The 21,074-nt window shown below is 41.1% G+C and overlaps 1 long non-coding RNA gene across 1 annotated transcript in view; it reads right to left on the minus strand.

Annotated features, from left to right (window-relative positions):
• The window catches only part of LOC115944685 (uncharacterized), a 38,777-nt gene extending 19,235 nt beyond the window's left edge, over positions 1 to 19,542 (minus strand). The window contains exons 1-3 of the long non-coding RNA XR_014143450.1: positions 19,222 to 19,542; positions 14,519 to 14,598; positions 14,020 to 14,106 (exon numbers count right to left, since the gene is read on the minus strand). This is a non-coding gene — a long non-coding RNA (uncharacterized LOC115944685). The remainder of the gene's footprint in view (positions 1 to 14,019; positions 14,107 to 14,518; positions 14,599 to 19,221) is intronic.
• Positions 19,543 to 21,074: the final 1,532 nt, after the last annotated feature.

A 21,074-nucleotide genomic window follows, 5' to 3' on the forward strand; every position in this document is an offset into this window, starting at 1 on the left:
AAAAAAAAGTGGTTGGGCACAGCGGCGTGGAGGGAAAAGAAGGAGCGAGCCAAAGAGCCTCAGCCATGGGCCTTGCAAATGAGGAGGGAACAGGAAATCCTAGGACCTGCTGACAGCAAATCATGATGTCCACTTCCCTCATAATTCAGATTCAGATAAGGAGGCTGATATCTCAAATGACTGTTCCAGATTAATCCTGCCAAAGTCAGGATTAGAATCCAGCTTACACAAATATCCCCCACTTGATGTGGCTTCCTCCCTTATGCCACGTAGAGACAGAAAGAAAACCATGATCTTTCCAGAAATGCTCACACTGATAGGAGTCTGGGCAAATATTGAGACAACTTTACACTGAAACTATTTACAGATACTATGAAACTAACAAAAGTCCAGATGGACATTAGGGAGGGTATGTGCTATGGTGAGCACTGTGAATTGTGTAAGATCGATGAATCACAGACCTGTACCTCTGAAACAAATAATACATTATATGTTTTTCTTTTTTTAAAGATTTTATTTATTTCTTTGAGAGAGAGAGCATGAGAGAGTAGAGGGTCAGAGGGAGAAGCAGACTTGCTGCTGAGTTGGAAGCCTGATGCGGGATTTGATCCTGGAACTCCAGGATCATGACCTGAGCTGAAGGCAGTCGCTTAACCAACTGAGCCACCCAGGCACCCTAATACATTATATGTTAATAAAATAATAATAATAATAAAAAAAGAAAGTCCAGATTGATTTTTTAAGCTTGCCTTGTTCACATAAAATATTAATTGGGGGTATATCCATACAGGGCAAAACAGTTTATCATTCACTAGTGTGAAATATTGATTCTATATTTTTATAGTAACAATCAAAGAGATGGAACTTCATCCTAGTTCTCACTGCCTTCCTTCCTGAAATTAGGCATTGTTTTGATAAACCTGCTCAACTGAAAATATTCCTTCTATATCTGTCTATATATCTAAGTTGATAAAGGTTATTTTTTTGGGAAAAAATCTTGCTTTTCTGTTTTAAAATTGAACCACAGCAAGTATGCATAGACACCAGTTTCTAGAAATGGAGCTATTTTTAAATAGTACATGGGGTTCATAAGCCACTTTACTGGTGTTCTTCCTTGCCTAAAAAAGTAATCCGATACTAATCAAATGATTTCAGTAGTCAGGCCAATTGAACAAATGTTTTTAGTACTGAAGTGTCAGTTTTTTTATGTGGGACACTGGGATGCTGCTGTCTCGGAGCTTGCCACAGAGAAGGCCAGATTAGGTAGGAGCAGGGAGCTGTCTAAGGAGTCGAAGGTGGAATGGAGTAGGGTGACTGGCAAGAAGAGTGCAAAGTGGTAGGAGGATTCAAAGCAAGGAGGGAACACAAATATTGGTTGGAAAAAAAAATTGTCCTACAATGAGTGAGAGATTTGGGAAAGGCAACCATGGAGGTAGATGCTTGAGATGAGCCTTGAAGGATGGGTGGGATTGGAAAAACAAAACAAAACATTCCTGGGCTTTGCTGGGGAGCACAAACATTCAGAAAATGCGAATATTTAAGATAATGGTTTTTAGAAGATTGTGCAAAATATTTTCATTTAGCTTCTTTTAAAAACAATTTTTTTTTTTTTCCCATTGTGGTGAACTTCTCTAAGTCTCCAGGTCCCAGCCATTTTTGGCAGCCTTCTAATATGAAACCAGAGGGAATCCCACCAGCCTGGGGACCTTGTGCCTTTGTATCATAGACACAAGTCCCCACTCTCCCCCTTCCTCCTCCACAGCTCACACTGAATCTTCATTTGTGTGTGTCCTGAAGATATGTTACTTACAACTCAATCCACCAATTCGACAAATATTTATTGAACATCTGCTGTGTTCTAGGCATTGCCAGGCACTAGTAATAGAAGAGCAAATACAAATCATCAGGGAAATGCAAATTAAAACCACAGTGAGATATCACCTCACACCTATTAGGATGCCCAGTATCAAGAAAACGAAAGATAACAACTGTTGGCAAGGATATAGGCAAGAGAGAACCCTTGTTCACTGCTCGTGGGAATGTAAAATGGTATAGCTGCTGTGGAAAACAGTATGGAGCTTCCTCAAAAAAATTACAAATAGAATTACCATATGACCCAGCAATCCCACTTGTGGGTATTTGTCCAAAATAAATGAAATCAGGGTCTCAAAGAGATATTTGCCCTCCCATGTTCATTGCAGCATTATTCATAACATCCAAAGATATGGAAACAACCTAAATGTCAATGACAGATGAATGAAGAAAATGTGGCATAAACATATTATGGAATATTATTTCGTCTTTTTTTTTTAAGATTTTATTTATTTATTTGACAGAGAAAGACACAGCGAGAGAGGGAACACAAGCAGGGGGAGTGGGAGAGGGAGAAGCAGGCTTCCCGCTGAGCAGGGAGCCCAATGCGCATCTCGATCCCAGGACCCTGGAATCATGAGCTTAAGACTGAGCCACCTAGGTGCCCCTATTTCGTCTTTAAAAACAAGGAAATTCTGCTTCATGTGACAACATGGATAAACTTGGGGGACATCTTGCTAAGTGAAATAAGCCAGACACAGATGGACAAATACTGCATGATTCTATTTCTATGAGGTGTCTAAAATAGTCAAATTTGTAGAAACAGAATAGAAAGGTGGTTGCCAGGGTCTGGTGGGGGGCGGGGGAGTTGTTGTTCAACTGATACTAAGTTTCAGTTACATAAGCTGAAAAAATTCTAGAGATCTGCTATAAGACAACATGCCTATAGTTAACAATACTGAATTGTAAATTTAAAAACTTACCAGAAGGGTAGATCCATGTTAAGTGTTCTTATTACAAAAAAAAAAATTAAAGTGTTCTTATTGTTTTTATTTTATTTATTTATTTTTAAAGATTTTATTTATTCATTTGACAAAGAGATACAGAGCACAAGCAAGGGGAGCACTCGGAGGCAGAGGGACAAGCAGACCTCCCACTGAGCCGGGAGCCTGATGCGGGGCTTGATCCCAGGACCCTGGGATCACGACCTGAGCCAAAGGCAGACGCTTAACCGACTAAGCCACCCAGGAGCCCCTGGTGTTATTTTTAAAGGGCAAATACACCTTTAAAAAATCAGGTACACACAAGAGAATCAAAGGACATGAAAATGAAAAAGTAGCTGGGGCCATGGGGCAGAGGAATGAGCCCACCAGGGCAAAACTTTCCCCTTAGGGGTATGGCTGGAAGCAAAGTAAGCCACCCAGACTATACTCTCAGGCCCATTATTTTCTAAGTACTCCAAACTAGAACACTGTGTACTTCCTCATTTTCTAGTTTGCCACTTTGAAAGGCAAAAAATAGTTTATTTTTTTCCCCTGGGGCTGGAACAATATCACAGACTCCTTGCCTAAGTTCCTGCTCTCCCAACTCCTGGCTGGTCTCCTTATGGGATTTGCCACCTTATATTGGGCTGTTTTGGAGCAAGCTCCAGGATATTTCTTCAAAGGCAACATCAAAAGCCCAAGTGAAAACCAGAAGATTCCCAATGGGCTTTCTGCTCTGTGATGGCCTGAAGACAGGACATTTGATAAGAAAGAGATTAGTGGTCAGAGAAACTATCTCATTCTTTAGGTAGACTAGCTCCATTTAACAACGAGTGTTTCTGTTTCCTGGAATCAAGATAGTGCAGCACTCTACCTTCTATAGTTCCCCCAGCACGCAGATGACAACAGAGGCACATACTCTTCCATAGACACGTCACGTCCTCCCACGGCCAACTACATGAAAGGAAGGGTGGTAACTCAATAAACAAGCATGTCCTTCCCTGCAGACTTTGTAACTAGCATGCCTGCCGCCGAAAAAAAATCTGTCAATGCATCTATGGGTTTGTTGGGCCTGATCCAGCCCCTGCCTCCTCCAGCAGCATATTTATCCACTCTCCTCATCTACTAATAACAAGAAGTGACTGGGTGCCATGTAGCTGCATTGGGATCTGTAAACAGGCAGGGGAAACCAAAAGCTACATAGAATTAGCAGAGACTTTTATTTGTTGTGTTGCTTACATGCCATAAAATTCACCCATTTTAAAGCATACAACTTCATGATTTTTAGAAATTTACAGTTGTACAAAATGTGAAACTTTCTATCACTCCAAAAGGAACCCTTGTGTCAATTTGTAGTCACTCCCGGTTTCCATCCCCTGCCCCCAAACAACCACTGTTCTGCTTTCTGTCTCTCATAAATTGGCCTTTCCCAGAAAATTCACATAAATGTTGTGTCTGGCTTCTTCTGCTTAGCACATCATTGGGGCCTTCAGCCTTGTAGCATGTGTCATACCCCTTTACTACTTATCGCTGCAGAATATTTCAGTGTATGGACATACCACATTTTGTGTGTACAGTCACCAACTGATAGACATTTAGATTTTTTCCAGTTCGGGACTATTATGAATAAACCTGCTGTGAACATTCTAATACATGTTTTTATATGGACATATCTTTTCCTTTCTCTTGGGTAGGTACCTAAGAGTAGGATTGCGAGGTCATAGGGCAAGTTTATGTTTAACGTTTTAGAAACTGCCCAACTATTTTCCAAAGTGTCTGTACAATTTCACATTCCCATCTACAACTCATGAGGCATCCAGTTTCCCTACATCCTCACTAGTAGTTGTTACTGTCTTTTTTATTATAGTTTCTTTTTTTTTTTTTAAGATTTTATTTATTTGACAGGGAGAGCAAGAGAGCACAAGCAGGGGGAGCAGTAGAAGGAGAGCGAGAAGCAGGCTCCCCGCTGAGCAGGGAGCCTGATGTGGGGCTCGATCCCACTCGATCCCAGGACTCTGGGATCATGACCTGAGGCAAAGACAGACACTTAACTGACTGAGCCACCCAGGCACCTGGTTTATTTGTTTTTAAGTTTCAGGTTTTTCTCACTCCTTAAGTCCCAGAAACCAGCACAGCTAAGCTAAGATCTGGGCCATAACTGGCGAAGGCTTTAGAATTGTAGCAATTTAGGGAAGAGTTTGATTGTAGGGGATGAACAACCACATGCTCGTGATTATAACAAAGAAGGGCTAGAGTGAGGCCAGACACCTCCTTTGTCCAACCTATATTGTCTAAGCAGGAAAACTAGTTCTTCTCAAGACAAAACCTTTCCTCTATATTAGAAATGCTCTCAATTTGTTTGTTCAAGAATTAATGAACATTTTTATGAGCACCTGTGGTAGGAAAAAATGTATTCCTCACACAGTACATGGAATGAGAGTTAAATATTTTTTGACTATCTGTTGAGAACAGAACATCGTATTGGGAGATAGAAGAGTAGCTCCAAATTCCTGATTAAAGTTCAAAATCTATTCCCTCTGGTATATGGAAGAGCGAGAAAGGAGGCATGATGGGGAGGGGATAGCACCATGACCTCTCATCGATGAAAACTGCTGAGTCATGGACACCTTAGCACGTGTCTAATAAGTGTGTGTGCATAAGGGGATAGGGACTTGAGCAAATGCTTGAAAAAAAAATATTTTGGAGAGTTAATGACTGTAATCCCAAAGTCAGCCTGTGTGTACACATCACTAATTCTGAGAATTTTGAACTGCCTTCATATTAGTGACCCTTAAAACTTCTGAGTAGATCCATTTTATGACTCATTGCTTGTGACTTTAAAGCTATTTCAGGGTTTGTCAAGATCTTGTGCAATTAGTGAGGAAAGGCTGAGAGGAGGCAAAGCTGGAGGTGAGACAGTCTAGTGAGTATGTGCCACAGGCTTGCCTTGTGCAGGTGGAGAAGCCACTTAGCGGGCTTTTCCATTCTTTACAAAATAGCGTAACCTTGAGCTGTGAGCCAGACGGGTGCTGGAACCTTCTGAAGTCTGACTGACTAGTAAGAGCCAACTGTGTGCATCTCCTGATTCTACGTTCAGGGAGGTCTAGAACCCACAAACACGAAGGGTCAGGCATCCCCCCTCACCAATATTGAACACAAGCAGTTGTTCACTATTTGCCAGCACACCATGGCAGTGAGCTGTACAAACTCTCTAGCAAAGCATTCTGGGTGATCTTCCTTTGATCATAAGGAAGTCCTGAGGGTTACCGTGGAAGGTGTGTGCAACAAACACTACAGAGGTCCCAAGCGGTTTAACAAGTAGAAGACAAAGACTAGGTACATTTACTGTGGGAGGGATGGCTGCTGGGAATTAAGCCCACAATCCTGTAAGACAGAAGAAACAGCTTCATTAAGAACTATGATAGGAGGTAGAACGTGGCCAGAGACCTAGTACGAACTGGAGGAGATGATTCAGAGAGGGGTGAGGATGAGCACAGAGCACATTTTGGTGCAGGGCCTTTCAGAGTTCAGAAGTACCTGATCCCTCCCACTTTTGAGGCTTCTGGTATACCAAAACATGATGAAATGCCAAAGCAGGGTTATAAAAACTATAGTACAGTTTTAATGTTTCCACTAAATGTATCACTATGTTTAACACACATATACAACAAAATCCAATGCCATGTAATTGCACTATTCATAAAAGCATTATAGAAGTTATTAAAATATTAATCCACTGCACACTTCAGGAGGTATGGCTTAAGTTAAAGTTGTCAGATGAACATCTTCTTTGAAACCTGTTAGTGAATCTCGGTGACTGTTAAGCCTCACTGGGAGGTTAAGTCTCAACCCGAGGACCACTGGGATAGGAAAGCCCCCAGAGCTTTTTTTCACACGCTCATGTTCAGGATTATAGCAAAATCTTCATGAATTCCAAGCAGGACCTTGTCTGCCATCTATAGAAAGAAGCATTTACCCAGTAGAACTGGGAAATTTTCATTTCGCATAGGTGAATTACTCTAACAACCAAAGTTCGTCTCCTTCCAATGCCTGATTTTTACTATATTTAATGGGAAAATTTCCATGGGCTTCTACTCTAGGTCTTTGAGAGTCGTGTTACCTACTCCTGACAATTCAGAGGCATTGCTATTATCTGCTCTCGGTGCACCGCGTGGCAAGTGACAATACAGTTTTGCCCTTTTAAGGTTCTGCTGCTGCCTCGTCGGGGCTCGAGCCACTTCCTGCTGCGGTTGGCACATCTGCCCCTCGCAGCCTGGCTTTCTTTCTGGTTGGTGGTTACTCTGCTGGTCTGCTGGTGCTTGGGGAATTAGATAAGCAGCTTGTTTACGTTTGTTATGGAGAGTCTGTAAAGTCAGAGAGGGGCCTGAAGCTTCTGGCCCTCCTGGCGCTCCACAGGCTGACTTTTGCAGACTTTGAGGGTTTGGGGCTATGTTTTGGAGGTCATTGTTGTTGCGGGGAATCTGGCCTCTACCTGAGGGGTTGATAATATACTGTTAGGGGCTGAATTGTATCCCTGCCCCCAAATTTATATACTGAAACCCTAATCTCCAGTATCTCAGAGCTTGATTATATTTGGAGATAGGGTCTTTAGAGAGATCATTAAATTAACATGACTTACTAGAGTGGGCCCTCATGCAATGACTGGTGTCTTTATAAAAAGAGGTCAGAGCACAGATGAACATAGAGGAGATGGTGTGAAGACACGGGAAGAGGAGAGCCATCTACAAGCTACAGAAAGAGGCCTCAAAAGAAACCAACCCTGGGGCGCCTGGGTGACTCAGTCGGTTAAGCGTCTGCCTTCAGCTCAGGTCATGATCCCAGGGTCCTGGGATCGAGTCCCCCATTGGGCTCCCTGCTCGGTGGGAAGCCTGCTTCCCCCTCTGCCTGCTGCTCCCCCTGCCTGTGCTCTCTCTCTCTCTGACAAATAAATAAAGGAAATCTTTAAAAAGAAAGAAAGAAAGAAACCAACCCTGGTGACACCTTGATCTTGGACTTCTAGGCTCCAGAATTGTTAGGAAATAAATTTCTTTTGTTTAAGCCACCCAGTCAATGGTACTTTGTGTGTCAGCCCTAGCAAACTGAGACACTAACCCAGCAGTTTTTGTCCCCACAGTGTAGCATCCCGGTGTTAACACCTGGACTGGATAACATTAGAAGCTACCCTTGCCAAGCACATGTCTTAGAACAACGCTTTTATTTAAACTGTTGGTAAATTATTCATAACAGTGGTTTTCCAGGTAGTACGGTGTCAACTCATGGAAGAGATGATTGGACACTGCAAGCAGAAAGCGGAATGAGCTTCCCCGTATACAAGAATAATTAAGAATTTGAGGGGAAAAATGTTTCACCTATAGGAAGATAACTTCTGAGCTATCAGTTAAAATCTAAGAAGAGCACCAGGAGTCATTGTCACCTGTTTCCTAAATCAATGTATTAGACAAAAAAAAAAAAAAAAAAAAGCCATAAACTGGGAATTTTTATACACAAAACATTTTTTAAAAAGCATAAAGGTAAATTGTTAGGGTACCCTCCAATAAAAACCGCTTAATCTCAGGAAACGAACTGAGGGTTGCTGGAGTGGTGGGGGGTGGGAGGGATGGGGTGGCTGGGTGATAGACATTGGGGAGGGTATGTGTTGTGGTGAGTGCTGTGAATTTTGTAAGACTGATGAATCACAGACCTGTACCTCTGAAACAAATAATACATTATATGTTAATAAAAAAAAAAAGAATATATCGGAACTCATCAAATTAAAAAAAAAACACAATGAAAGATGAATGTGTATGTGAAATTCTGATTTCAATAATCTAAGGAAGGCATCAATGAAAGAGAGAAGGCCCAGAGGAAGACAATGAAAATGTAAAGGGAAAAAAGGGACTAAGAAATGAGGAGATATGAGACCAGGCAAAGGCGAGTGAGAAGGAATAGAACTATAGTTTTTGAAACTACACACATGAAGTCTGGGTGGAAGGGGCTGGTTCTCCACACCCCAGAGTTTCAGACCTAATGAAGGCCATTGGATTTTGAAAAGGGTTGTTTTAGGATAAATAAAAGGCAATCACTCCGTGTCTAATAAGACAATATTGTCCCTTCTCCTGATTGTTGGGACAAAATAAATCACATAGATTTGGGGCAGATTTGCATCAACATACGTGTGGATAGATAATATTAATGGAAACTGTGGGTGTTTGGGAAATTAGGTCATCATTAATCCCAGAGCCCCCAGCCTGAGCAAGAACTGCCTCATCCTCAGGGGGCACAAAGGCACACCAGAAGTCTGAGTGGGGTAGGGAACACACAGGGCAGGGAAGTTCCAAGTCTTCACATATCTTCAAGGAGACTTTATTTCTTTTTCCCTTACCAGCCCTAAAATTTGCGGGTCCTCTTAAAAGTGGTGGTTTCTAAGAATACATAAATAGCAAAAATACATTTTTTAACTGTTTCTAGATATTAAAGTAGAAAAAATTTAAACCAACATGGAGCCATTTGCAGTCAATTATCTCCTACTGAAAAGTACTGTCTTTGTTTGCACATCATGCCTGCCGAGTGCTCACATAGAGCCTACCTGGCTCCAGGACTGTTATCCGTGGGCTCAGAGATGTCCCTTACAGACTCACTCCAAAAAAAAAAAAGCAAACAGGTCCAGACTTGGCATGGTTGAGCCCTGGGGCAATGAGCTGACATCAACACATTAGCTCCAAACCTGAGTACCTGCAAGCCAGGGAGCAGGGCCTGGCAGAGCTGCTAACAAGTCAGATTCCAAAAAACCTGACAGACTGGAAAAGCCATTACAGATGAGGATGACTAGGTGTCTGCAGATCGACCACATAGCCTCACCTAATTTTATTTCTCTGGTGACCAGAATGGCAGGAACTTTAGCCATGTAACTCTGAGCTCTAATTAAGGTTTGCTAAGAGCTTTATGACCTGCCCACACAGTTAGCCTGGGAATGCAAAAGCACCTCGGTCACAGTGCCTCTGTTATTATTTTCTTGTTGTTAGTATTATTCCTGCTTTATAATAATGATTCAGAGCATAATTGATTCTGAGGGTTCTGTGTTTGTTTGTGTTCGTTCGAGGGGGGAGTGATGAGTTTATTTGTAACGTGTCCTCCTTCCTTTCTGACAATGATGCAGACAATGGATGCGGCAGGTAAGACGGCCATGCACTAAAACACCCATCTCCTCTCCTCCATCCTCCTCTTCTCAGCAGAACTGGATATGAGGTGACTCGTTGGGGAAGAGGGTCGAGGTGCTATCTCTGGGCCACTCCTGACATGTTCACCACATACACACATTGGTTAGTATGGGAATCAAACCCAGGCATCAATTCAGAAACCTCTTTAGTTCAGATTCCATGGCTTGAGATTTAGGTGCTAGAACAAAACAACTGGCTAGAGGCTGAAGCTAGACATTTAACTTTCAGATGCATTTAATTCAGAACTGAAAAGAAACATACCCACAGGGTGCCTGGGTGGCTCCGACTCAGCGTCAGACTCTTGATTTTTGGCTCAGGTCATGATCTCAGGGTTGTGAGATGGGGCTCCGCACTGGGCATGGAGCCTGCTTAAGGTTCTCTCTCTCCCTCTCACTCTGTCCCCCCAACCCTCTATCCCTCTCAAAAAATGAAACAAAACAAAGAAAAACTGTTAAGAAACATACCCCCACCCATACCCATCCACTCCGTCCAAACATGACACCATTGTTCGGCTGTCAGACAATTCATTCTATAAACAGCTAGGGGGTGAAGACTACAAAAAGTCAAACTCTGACCTATTCACTTCTCAAAGTTAAGAGCCAAATAAACACAAAATCTTTGCATTTGGGAAATCTTTGAGGTGTATCAAGTCCAGATTTCAACACAACATACTGAACTCCCTCAATAACATTACCAATCAGGGGTTATGCAGCCTTTGAATAAGGCAGGAGGTAGATTTATTTACCTTGAAATTAATGAAGTGTCAAGTCAGGGCCTCTCAATTGCAAGGACCTCTTCCAAGCCCTGTACTTAACTCTGTATCCAACATTTGTATTATTTGTCTTAAAGAGGGCCCCCCAAAAGTATAAGCTTCAAGCTTCGCAAAATCTAAGGTGGGGACAATAATACTGCAAAGGGCAATCCAAAGTATGTTTATGGCAAAATAAAATCTGTTTCCCTACAGATATCCCCAAAATATCAGAAATGTGTTTTTGGTCACATAGTGATATTTCTGAGATTGCGTGTATTCATTGAGTAAGTAGAGCATTTAAGAAGGTCATCTGGAAGTCCTGCATTTAGATTTAACACCAATTGCTCTTTTTTGCCCCAGTACCTTTGACAAGGCTGTTCCCTCTTTCTGGAAGCTCTAACCCCTTTAGTCAGATTATCTCCTACTTGGCTCTTGGATCTCAACTCATACTCCCTCAAGACTGTCCTCTCTAACTTCCCTGATCAGGTCAATGCTCATCCATACAGTGTCATCGCATCACACTTCTTTGCGGCACACAGCACACTGTAATTTCGCCCATATTTGCGCAGTTGCTTATTACATTCCCACTTCTGCCATCAAACTAAGAGATGCATGAGACCAAGATATTATCTTCCTTTTCTCACCCCTGCAAGCCCAAGCTCAGCACAGAGCCTAGCATAAGACATATCTGTAGATTGAATCAAAAATGCACAATGAGGGCTAAAAGGAGTTGATAAGAAAAGGTCCTCTGGATACAGGTTAAACACAAATTCAGTAAAAACTAAAAGTCATTGTTACTAAGAATTACATTTTAGCTCATTATAACATACATTGTCTGACAATTACTTGCTGTCCAACAATGAAATAGGCTATCTTAAAAAGTGGAATGTGTCCTTCAGAAGGATATGTTTACTACTAAGGATGTTGAAGAAGGAAATTCCATAGAGGTCTAGAGTTGGACCCAGATCAGCTAGATCATTTAAGATTTGTCCCAACTAGAAACCTGGTAGGTCTAGGGTCACTGACATACAGCTTTTATTGATGGCTTTATGATGATCTGCATGTGTGTGGATATAGTTCCGTGTTTAACAATAAAGACATTAACAGAACTAAATAGTTAGAAATTTATGTTCAATATAGGTAGAAACCAACCCATAGGAGTAAGTATATGTACGCAAATAAAAACACAAGCACTGATAATAACTTAATTCAAGAATGAATAAAGATTCTTCCCAAGATGGAGTAGCAAAGGCTGAATTTAACCTCCATCTGAATCAGCTAGAAAAGAAAACAATGAAACAATTTCAAGAAATTGAAAAATAAGAAGCACAGCCTGTGATCCCTGAGAGGAGAGGAATAAAGGAGGTGACCCCTGAGATTGAGCCAGCTTATTTCTAGAGGCCATATCCAGGCTGCAACATGGGGAAAGGGAAACCCAGACAGAGCCCAAGGTCTTACTGAGTGGGAAAGAAAGAGATCAGAGGTCAGAGAGGCCATGGTGCCAGGGGTGGGGAAAGAACCAGGAGAATGAGTAAGCAGAAAAGTTTTTGGAACTCATACAGGGCTGGAAATAATTCATGTTCTAGAGTGGAATGCAAAGGCCATTAGATGAGGCAGGGTTGGCAAACTACAGCCCACAGTCCAAATCCAGCCCACAGATGGTTTTTGAAAACTTGGAAACTAAGAATTATTATTATATTTTTTAAAAAGTTGCAAAATATACACAAAGAAAAATAGGCAACAGAGATTATATACAGCAAATAAACCCTAAAATATTACATATGGCCCCTTACCAAAAGCGTTTGCCAATCTCTGAAATAGTGTGAGAAAGTTATCAGTTTAGTAGCGGGGATAAATTAGCCCTAAGCTAAAGGCTGCTCGGCACTCGCCCTAACAAACTTAAAAACAATCCTCAAAAAGATTCTACAAACTCATAGTAACTTAGCTAACAATGAACTAAATCTAACACTATGTAATGAAATACAACAAAATCCAGTGCCCCGAAACATAAAATTCACACTGGGCATCCAATAGAAAATGGCCAGATTTGTCAGGCTCCCTGCTCAATGGGAAGTCTGCTTTTCCCTCTCCCACTGCCCCTCCCCCTGCTTGTGCTCTGGCTCTCTCTCAAATAAATAAATAAAATCCTTTTTTAAAAATGTCAGGTTTGCAAATAAACAAGAAAATATTACCCTGTATTGTTTACCTATTGCTGCATAATGCACTACTTCCAAAACTTGGTGGCTTCAAACAATAATCATTTATTACTTCTTATCATGTTTGTGAATCAGGAATTCTGCCAGATCACAGTGGGGAATGCTTGTTTCTGCTTCACAATTTTGGGGGCCTAAGTTAGAAGATTTGAAGTCTAGGGGCTGGAATGTTCTGAAGTCTCATTCGTCTATGTATTTGGCAGTTGATGCTAACTGGTAGCCACCTCTAGTGAGGAGAGGGTTAATAACACAGATCTGGTTGTTTATTCCTTGCCTATCTCCAGAAGAATCTGGAACCATGGATGACCATTGGCCAACCACTAGGAATAGGGCCCTTAGATGTCAGATGATGATTTTGTTTGTGTACACCTGGAACAATGGGCTGGGCTGGACTAGCTTGTCAAGTTGCTTTGCACAAATATCCAAATTAATGATGTGCACCTAGTTTCATTGTTGAGGTCCTGAGTTTCAGTTGCCACGGCTGGTAGCAGAGCAAGATATGCTCATGGGACCAGCGCGCCAAAAAAGCCTTGGACCCGATGACTCCAGCAGGATTCCCTGTGTAGACACATTCCAGACATGTTCTTATCAGTTGCTGTTGGAGTGGCCACATGTCATGTGTGGCCTCTGTTGAAAGGCTCTGAAGCCTAAACTGAATATGTCTGAACTCTGCCCAGTGAAAATATCTTCCTTGCTGCTTGACTCAGGTATCTCTTACTATAGTCAATGTTAGCTGTGAATATAACCTTCTCTTGCGTCTTGTGAGTCCTTTTGGCCAATCATCAAACTTGGGGTAGTTATTGGGACCCTCAAAAACACCATGGGAATACAAATCAAAGGAAAGCTAAGTGTATAAGTTATCCATTGCTGTGTGACAAATTGCCCCAAATGCACCTGTTTCAAACAACAAACATGTATTATCTCGTAGTTTTGTGTATTAGGAATCTGTGGGTGGCTTAGCTGGGTGCTCTTGTTCATGGTCTCTCCCAGTCTAGGTGTCAGGCTTGGCTGGGTCTGGAGAATCTGCCTCCAAACCCACTTACCCAGTGGTTGGCAGAAGGCTTCAGCTCCTTGCTGCTTGGATTCTCCATAGGGCTGCTCGTGACATGATTTCCCTCAGAGGAAGTGTTCTGAGAGAGAAAGAGAAGTCACAGACTTTTATCATCTAATCCCAGAAGGGAAATAACTTTACTTTTATCATATTTTATTAGCCACACAGGCCCATTTTGGTACAATGGGAGAGAGGACTACACAAGAGGGTCTATACCAGGGGGTGGGGATCATAGGGGACCATCTTGGAGGCTACTAGAACAACTATTTAACAAGAGACAAGGTAGATTCCACAAGCAGGAATATTATCAGGGATAAAGAGGGACATTTCATCAGAGTAAAGGGGTTAAACCCTCAAGCAAATGAAAAATCCTATACTGAGCTTCATGCCTAATTCAAATAGAGGTTTTCTCCATGTGTGTTTGTTGTTATAAACATCTTCCACAGGGGATATTTAGCACATTTCTAACTCCATCTGCATTCCATCATCACCTTCATTGTAGTTGTCCTCGTTGACATCAAGGGAATCAAAATCCAGTATTTTCTCCTTTAGTAAAATAATTACGGAGATGCTATAAAAAAAATAAAAATAAAAGCTCATTTGTAAATAGTTCTGCTTTGAATAAAAAAAAGCTCAGTGGGGAAAAACGTCCCCTAGGTGTTAAGAAAGGGTGTGCAGATTTCAAGAAGTCACAGTTCAGCAGAGCAAGCAGGAAATCATAACCACAAACAAGAAACAAGGCCAAGACATCAGAGGAGATGGATATTTTTAATGATTGATAGGCCAGCCAAATCTTACATGGATGTCTGGGAAGTGGAGAGATGGTACTGGAAATTCATTAACCAGGCCATGAGCATGTGAGGGTCAGACTGTCTTGTTCATTACTGACATCTTGGTGCCTAGCACATGAGTACATTGATGTAAAATGTTTATCTCTTTACGGAAAAAAGAAACAGTCTGTAATGGGAGGGCCTGCCAAAATGCACCAACAGTTTTAAAGACATCGTTTAAATAAATCCTCCAGAATATAGACTCTTATGTTTTAAGACTAGTGTATCTGGTCTTTTCCTAAATTCTAATAGCTTGTGATAAGAAGAAAAGAAGAATCTGGAAGTAAATTACATACAAGGTTTCAAATTTCCCCTGGCATTCAAGACTCCCCATGATCTGGTTTCCATTTATTTTTCCAGATTTTTCTATCAGTTTTACCTTCTAGAAATCTGCCATTCCAGTCAAATTAACCAAATACTATATTTTCTTGATTTAATTTGTACATTTATCCCACTTTTTAGTATCTCTGAAATCAGGAAGTGTTTTACAATCAGTGCATCTGGATTATGGCCCTCTTTTACATATATCTTTTACATTTTCTTCTCTCAGAGGTTAGGTGAAAGGTATTTTTTCTGCCTCTTTTACATCAGTTGAAATCCAACCAATCTTTACAGATGCAATTTGAACCCAAAATCTCCTAAAAACCCTTCCTGACCAGCCCTTCCAAAAGTTAATTTACTTTCTTCTGACCGACAGGGTAACCAAAATCTAAATTTACAAATTCTGTACCTTAATATGTAGTTACACGTGTCCCCATCTTATTTCTCCTCCCAGATTATAAGCAGCCAGGGGACCGAAACTGTGTCTCTCAAAACTTGCATTTCACATAGCAGGCAACACATATTTTCCTCATTTCCATGATGAGTAAATATTACTTCAGTGAACGAAGGAATGTGTTAATAACAATACACAATTATATTTAAAAGAATGTAACTTATTACAAATAATGGGAACAGTAACAATAGGAGAGGATGCCCATGGTTAGACAGGAAAAAAAGCAAGCTGCAGAACAGTACGTACAGAAGGTCATTTTTGCCAAATCAACAGCAAATTCCTCCCTGGCATAGAGGATATGAATGTTGTATCTTATACACAGAATGTTGTTTAGAAGAACACAATCCTAATGGTTAGCATCAATTATCCCTGGAAAGTAGGATGGAGTCCTTGAAATTAGGAAAGTTCACAAGAGATTTTCCCCCTTTAGTTGTTTACTTCACACACGCACACACACAACAAAAGTCAACAAAGTATACGAATTGGTTTTGCAGTGAAAATTCAGGGGAAAAAAGAGGAAAGGCTGGCTCTCTTGCAGGTATGTAGCTTTGCAGGGAAGGGGAAAGAGAAAGCCCAAAATTCAATACATAGAAAGTTGTGAGTTATGAGATATGACAACCAAGAAATAAGATTAATTCAGAAAACTATAGAAGAAAAATAAATAGTTTTCTGAACTCAGTTGTAACAGAATTCTGGGGCCTAATACACTGGTTGCTTTAAAACCACGATCACACAAAAGAAAGTGGAAAGGTCAGGGCAGTGGGTCAGAGTAGGGAAGTCAGTTCCTTTATCAACAAAAACCCCCTCTTGCCTATGTTAAAGTATAACTGAAGCAAGATTCCTATTCAAGAAACATCTCTCAAATGTGTTTTTCTCATCAGAGTGGCCCCATCAGAGGTGTACTGCAGGTAGAAAACACTGTGTATTTACATGGAATCCCATGACACAGTTGATGTTAATTAGACACGCTGGATTAGTGAGATATTTATATCTTTACCTTTAGTAACAAACAGTTAACTTTTTAATTTAATTTTATTTAATTTTATTTTTTATTGCTAACCATGCACCGGGCACTGTGCTAAGTATTTTACAGGTTTTATGTGGTGACTCCTAACAACTCTATGACATTATTCTCCCCATTTCACAGATGGGGACAGTAAGACATGGGTTAAGCAAGTAATGGTATCAAGTTTGAACTCAGGACGTCTGTTCATTGATGCAGAATTCCTTATTCTTTGCCCCTCCACAAACATGCCTGTCACATAACCATACCTATCATTGCTACACATCCCACTGTTCCCGATTTCACTTTCTTACCGCACGATTGCCCTCCTCTGTGCCAACATAACACAAGACTCACCATCACACAGCTAAGTTCTTCCAACCTCTCAGCTTCCTGTTTTTATTAGAAACATAAAGAACGTTCTGCTGGAAAGCAGATGTTCCTAAATATCACTATTTCCCTTTGCTAACTTGTAGCTCTACCACTCCTTAATTCACCTATTGTCTCTTCCGGACAGTACATGCTTTCTGCTTTACTCCATGTAGAGACAGAGAAGTATGCTAGTCGCTGCATAAAGCATACAGAGTAACAATCCCTTCCACACCAATTTTGAAGTCCAAAGAGGTTTGATAAATGAAAGACTTTTTATAACTCATTTGATATCAAATCCTGGCCAGACCTAACCTCATTTAGCAACAAAACCTGCCCTGAACTGACTCGAGGTTATTTTTGATCTTTATTGATCACAGTCAGTGTGAATTTTCATACATTTCACTGCTGAAATATCAATTTGCTTTATCACAGGGTGCTGTCCAGATCTCACTCAGGGTTTTATGTATGATATGGTATATTTACCTTTTTACCCACCCAAGAGCCAAAAAATCCTAAATTACAAAATACTTCTGGACCCTGAAGGTTTCAGATACGTGATTTCAGATGTGTATTTCCTTTCTCTTAACACCCCACCTTTTTTTAAAGAGGTAAGCTAAGTGTTTTCCCAAGTCTAACAGTTAGATTTGGTGAATATATATAGATTTGTCTATGCCATGTTATACAAATACTTTGTAACTTTAGAAAACTTAGCTGTTACAGAGGAAAACTTTGTTTTCCCCTTCAGACCGTGTCTCATTGTGCGAGACTGCTTTGTTAGACCACTGGTTGGTTGTTTTACTAACTCTTTTGGAATACATAAATCAGTTTATAATTCCATGTGGGATCAGATTAACCATCAAGTGATTAAAATTAAGGTAATCCAGGGGCGCCTGGGAGGCTCAGTCAGTTAAGCGTCCGACTCTTGATTTCAGCTCAGGTCATGATCTCAGGGTCGTGAGACTGAGCCCCACAGTGGGCTCCACACTGAGGTGGAGGCTGCTTAAGATTTTCTCTCTCTCTCCCCCTCTGCCCCTCCCCCCTTTGTCCCCCCCCCCATGTGTGCCCTCTCCCTCTCTCCTTCTCTCTCTCTCTCTCAAAATAAATTAAATTAAATTAAGGAATCCAGATAAGGCTTAAATTTCTGACTGATCTGGGTTCTTTTTTAAATCTGAATTTTCTGGATACATTTACACAGACTCACAGGGTTCGTTTTCCCATCCCTCTGTCATGATTTTCTGGTATTCTGGTTGGCGTGCTCTCCCAACCTTTAGTGCTAAGCCATAGCATCTGAAGATCCATTAAATCTGGCCTTTCAGAAATTTTAAAAACTGCCACAGAATTATCATTCATTAGCTGAAATTTTCCATGATAGATATCTGAGTCACAAAATTTAATTCTAAGAGCCAAGGAAAAATTCCCAAACTAAGGAGACGGAAACGCACTTCTGACTTAGGGCACTTTCTTGCTTTTCTGTGGTAAATCAGTTGCTATGACAGTAGACGCACTCAGAGAACATGCAACTAACTGCTTAAAATAGCCAAGGAGCACTTTTCCCTAAGGAAGCAGATTCTGCAAGAAATTACTAAGTCTTACAGTATTTATATGAGCACTGTTTCAGCCGTCAATAACTAGAGTTACAGAGTAGGCTTGAAAACATCTGTTGTTTAGGGTTTTTAAATTTCAGCAGAGAAAAAAGGGAAATTCCTTAGTATTTAACACAGATAGATATATGCCTGTTGTTGGAAATGCCTTCCATTTGGTTCAAGTTGAAATCACTTTGATTTCAAGCCCACACTTTAAAAGCATTAATTAATCCTTATAACATCTGGGTGGCATAAAGAAATGCCATTGAGCCCGTTTTACAGGGCACTGATTAAAGATGCCAAGTATATTTCCACCTTAAAGTAAACTTTTCATTCAGAAATACAACTGAAGACCTCAGACTCTGCTCCCTGAGTAATTGCTATGTGATAGGACTGCTTTTCTCCATGTACTAAGTTATTCTTGGTGATGCTAAAGGTCTGCCCTTTCCCTTAACAGAATATTTGTTGAGCAAGCAATGGGATTGAGGACCTAAGGGATGCAGGAGGAGAGCAATGGGCTCCCCTCCATTTTCTGGGGGAGGGAGCATGCCAGAAGTGTTCCCGTGGCTTAGCAATAGCTCTCTCGGTTGCCATCCTCCTTAGCAAGCGTCCAGAGTTCCTGATCCCTTACCTCCTCTTTCACAACGAGGCCAGGCTGCTCTTTTCCAAATTCTTCTGTGGAGTTTCCCTCATTGGCCATTCTTGCACACAGACCTCACTCTGCTGCCAAAAGCAATAAATGGCCTGTCAGACTTGATGTGCGTGGGGCTATTACCAAATGGAAACTGAAAGCCAGAGAATTTCATCTCCATGTGGTACCAGGGCTATTTCGGAAAGCAGAAGTGCCAGATTCATCCTTTAGTGATGGTATTCACAGGGTAATTGGAGAGTACAGAGAAAAACCCTCAAGAAAATCTGAAGTAATAAATTGTAGTTGGGGAATTCTGAAAAGACAAAACATGCTACAGACTTTTCTACTTCTCTCTTTTTAAACAGCTACCTACCTTGTTTATGTGCTAAGCACATAGTTCCCTAAATGGGGAACTCACTCAGGTTCTCTCATCCTATGATATTTATTTTCTTTATTCTGCTTCCACTTAAAATTTTTCTCTTTCCCTCTTTTTTTTTTTTTTGGTAAATACACTTCTAAGGATACAGGAAATCCATTAGCACTTATTATCTGTTGAGCGAGCATGGTGCTTACCCAGCATGAGAAACCAGTGAACGCAAATGCTCCAGGCTTGGCCTGCCCTCGGGGAGCTTACCTTCTGGGGACCTAAAAGAGCCTGAGGAGCAAAGCTGTCATAAACAAGTCACATGTGTGGTGCTGCTTTGAGGGTTTGGCATTGGTTGGAAACGAAGAGGATACGTCGATCTACATCTGATATTCAGGATCAAGTATCAAAATGAAATCCTGTAGCAGGCTTTGGCATAACACCAAATTTGAATTCCAGGGGATATTCTGGGCATTATACTGGAGTTTGGGTAAGCACCAAGCATGACCTAAAATAATACTAAAACCACTGGTTGAAAATTAAGACATTTTAAAGTTTATAATAAAAAGATACATTGGTATATCTCTGTATTCTTTGAATGGAATTTAGCCAAAGATAGGTGTTAAAAATTAGTCATTACAGTCAGGTGATTTTACCAGTTGCTCATTTATGCAGTGAATACATGAGGGTTGCAAGTAGGGATTGCATTTGTCTGTCTTCTGGGGCCTAAATTTTTATTGGTAGTCCTCATCTCCCCCCACCCCCTTCCTGGAAGCTACAGATCTCACTTCTAGGTCCATCTACATTCACACTGTGTCTAAGGAGATGCCATAGCCTCTTCTGGTTAGCCTCTGCTTAACTAACTTCACCCTTAGGAGATACTGTCCTACTAGGTTTGCTTCAAATATGTAGGTTTTTTTACTCTCTCCTCAGAAGTTACTACTATACACCCTTCGGGCTCCATGACAAAAAACCTCTTTGTCTAGAGCCAGCCCACACTCTGCCAAAGAAGGATTCCCTCATTTGGGAAATCAGACCCACTCAACAAATTGGCTCTGCTTTTAATGCTCTTGTGAGTCCAGGTTAAATGCTTTTGCTAATATAGTTGTCAAGAAATTGTGTTTGGGACCTGGGCTGAGAAACAGATGTCAAGATCTCCAGCTGCAGCCCTGTACCTGCAGACCAAGGTTAGCAGGGCCAAAGAACAGGATGTCCAATCAAGAGTTTGCCAGTCTTCCAGTTCCTAAATGAGGCTGAGAAAGAGAAAGAGATTTGGAAAAGTGCCTGGACACTATTCTTGAATAACCACATCAGGCCCCTTTTAATTATTTATAGCAAATAGACATAAATCTAAATGAATCTCAAGCCAGCAAGGGACATTATCTAAGTTCAATGGAAAGTGCTCAAGCCGTGGAGTTACTGAGGGATGCTGGGCCAGAGATGGACAGCCATGGGATGCCAGTGAGCAGGCCAGGCCAGCAGAGCCATC

Source organism: Leptonychotes weddellii, chromosome 3 (assembly GCF_054177405.1).
Source record: "Leptonychotes weddellii isolate Sample4059 chromosome 3, ASM5417740v2, whole genome shotgun sequence".
NCBI classification, from domain to species: Eukaryota; Metazoa; Chordata; class Mammalia; order Carnivora; family Phocidae; genus Leptonychotes; species Leptonychotes weddellii.